This window comes from Sturnira hondurensis, unplaced genomic scaffold (assembly GCF_014824575.4).
Source record: "Sturnira hondurensis isolate 20B ecotype Veracruz unplaced genomic scaffold, ASM1482457v3 Scaffold0006496, whole genome shotgun sequence".
Classification (NCBI taxonomy): Eukaryota; Metazoa; Chordata; class Mammalia; order Chiroptera; family Phyllostomidae; genus Sturnira; species Sturnira hondurensis.
The window spans coordinates 25,572,536-25,575,776 of NW_028079127.1; positions in this window are offsets into that span (position 1 = coordinate 25,572,536).

A 3,241-nucleotide genomic window follows, 5' to 3' on the forward strand; every position below is an offset into this window, starting at 1 on the left:
AGGACACATCATAATTAAAATGCCAAAAGTTAAAATTAACAGAGAATCTTAAAAGCAGCAAGAGAAAAGCAAATAATTGCCTACAAAAGACTTCCCATAAGATTGTGAGCTGATTTCTCAGCTAGAAGGGACTGGCAAGAAGTATTCAAAGTGATGATAAGCAAGGGCTTATAATCTAGATTACTCTATGCAGCAAAGGTATCATTAGAATTGAAGGGCATATCAAGTGCTCCCCAGACAAGGTAAAGCTAAAAAAGTTCATCAGCACCAAGCCATTATTATATGAAATGTTAAAGAGACTCATTTAAGAAAAAGAAGATTAAAACTATAAACATTAAAATGGCAATAAATTCACAACTATCAACAATTAAATCTAAAAAACAAACTAAGCAAACAAGCAGAACAGAAACAGAATGATAGACATGGAGGTCATTTGGAGGGTTATCAGTTGGCAAGGGGGAAGGGAAAGAATGTGGGAAAAGGTGCAGGGATTAAGAAGTAAAAATTGGTGGGTACAGAGTAGACAGGGGGATTTTAATGACAGCATAAGAAATGGAGTAGCCAAAGAACTTACAGGCATGATTCATGGACATGAACTAAAGGGAGAGGGGATTGCTAGAGAGAATGGGGGGTACTGGCTGGAGGGGTGCAGAAGGGGAATATTTGGGACAACTATAATAGCATGATCAATAAAATATATTTAAAAAGATAAGCAGAAAGGAAGGGAACAGATTTTTAGGGATAGTTTTGTTACATAACAAACACAGAGGTCCAAGGAGGCCCTGACTCTGGAGGACAATATAGTAATACTGTCCAGACCACCTACTGGGCTCGATTATCCACCGCCAATCAGAAAGACATCTCTCAATGTCAGAGCTTTGTGAAAAGGCCAGGAAAGGTTTATTTAAAGCTATACAGACTTAAAGTATCAAAGTCCTTTAAGATAACCACAGATGCCCACAGTGCTTCCTTCTCCCCCTGCCCTGATTCAGGGTACCATAACTCAGGAAAAGAAGCACACGTCCATGTTTCAGGCCCCTGGCACCATCAGCTCTGTTGCTGCCCAGGCAGAATTTCTAATTAATTCAAAGTGATGTGGCGCCCTCTCATGGCCTACTGGCAAGAGTTCTTTGTACCCATTTTCCAGGAGAAGTTTTTCCTTCTTCCCAGGCCATGTGGCCAAAGGGAGCACCCCAAAGTTGCTTGGTCCTTTTCTACCAGAGCTGCAGGGGTTTGCACTCTGTTCAAAACCTCATGGTTCTTTCCTCCACCAGAGCTGCAGAGAGGGTAGGGTCGCCACTCTGGCAAAGCCAAGTGGCGATTCTCTGCTAAAGCCACATGGTGATTCTCTCTACTCTGAGCTGTGGGGGGGTCCCCACTCTGTCCAAAAGTGTGTGGTTCCCTCTCCTTTAATGGTTGCTGTTTCTGGGTTTAAATCCCTGCCCCAGTCCTCCTCTGCAGCCCCATTTCTGACTCCTTCTACAATCAGCTACACTTGCCAGCATTCCTGTATTATTCCAAGTTTACTGGGCTGCCATCCTGAGTCTGAGCAGGTGTGGTCCCATGTCATGGAGACAATCATCTCCAAGCTCCCACACAGACGCTGTAACTCGTGGAACCTGCCCCCAGTTATGTCTTAGGTGGAACTCACTTCCATCCCCCTGGCTCAGAGCATGGCCACAGCTATTTAACATACCTATGCAGCCAGTTAAAGTTTGTAGATATGTTAAATGACCATGCCAGAGGTTAGCTGCAAAGACTTTGCTGTACAAAACAGCTCTCAATGGCCCTGCTCCATTTGTCCCTTCCCCAACTCACACCTGTGGGGGTAAGGGGTGAGGGAATCTTAATATTTCCTGGACACTGTGAGTTTTGGACCCCATTCCAAATCCCTTTTGGGGCCCCCTCTTGGCTGTAGCCTGTTATAGTTTAAATTATCTAAAAAAAATTTAAATTAACTGAAATCTCTCATGACTTGTACATTCCTGTTAATTAACCAAATATTTAGCATAATTTTAATAACTTATTATATTCTTCCCATAGGCTCTGTATTAATGGTTTTTGACATTTTTTACTTTTATTTTACTGCTTGTGATGTTTTCATCTCTGAATCTTAATTTTAACATCTGAGTTTTATTTTTTCCTTTAATGATTTTGGTGTGTAAGTGAATTAGTGTCCAAAATTTGGAAAGAATTAGTTGGGCTATTTTAAAAAATATGACAGAGTAAAAAATATTTAGCTCATATCTAGCTCACATTTTTTTCTGGGTTACTTAAAAAATTCTTTCTAAACTTTTAAGTGCAAATTTCTAAAACAACACACAGATTTGCTTGAGAGAAATCCCTCTAGTCTGAGGAGAAATCATTCAAATCAAAACCATATGTGATATGTAAAGTAGCATTTTGAATATTCATATTCTGATGTGAAAATCAGATCCCCAGAGTGGTACATCTCACAGAAGAAATTGAAATCAACATGGAAGTGTGAATGTCACTTCCCTAATGCACAATTTGCAGTACTATCCAGCATCTTCCCCCCTCCCCCGCCCCCCCAGATCAACGCACTAGAGAACAATCATGGCAAACATGCCCTCATTCTAATTATATCAGGCATTTGGGAAGGAAAACAGATTTTAGCTCAATATCTTTCTAAATGAATTCTAATTCTAGTAATAGGATGCTATTGTTCTTGTCCATTCCTCTTCCTTAGTTTGTTTTTGCAACATCAGCATTTTACTTTGTTTTTTACTAATATGTGAGTCCTGGTTCAAATTGCCTCTGAAATATGTTGAATATCTGCAGCCTGCAAATTCACACTTCTTTTGTTAAGCTCTTGTTGTTATGCCAAAGACTTCTTTCTTTACTTTCATTCATCTTGTTATTATCCTTGTCAACAGATTTGTTTCAGAACAATTTAAATTATCTTCAATTTCTCTTAGTAGACAGGAGAAAAAATTGGATAGCTTTACAGGAAGCATTTTACCTCACTTTTAGAATGCATTTTACATTCTTATTTTGGTATACCTGGTCAGTCCACTTTAGCATTATTCATCTCCACTTATTCTGTTAATGGATTTTCAATTACAAATTATTCACAGAACATGCATCAGAATACTTTTTGCAGCTATGTGATTTGATTCTTACACCCATAATATTCAAGCAGCCTTTGGCTTATATCAACAAGTTGTCTAATTTGAAGATTCTTTTCCCCTTTGGAAGCAGTTAGCTAATAGGGAAGCCT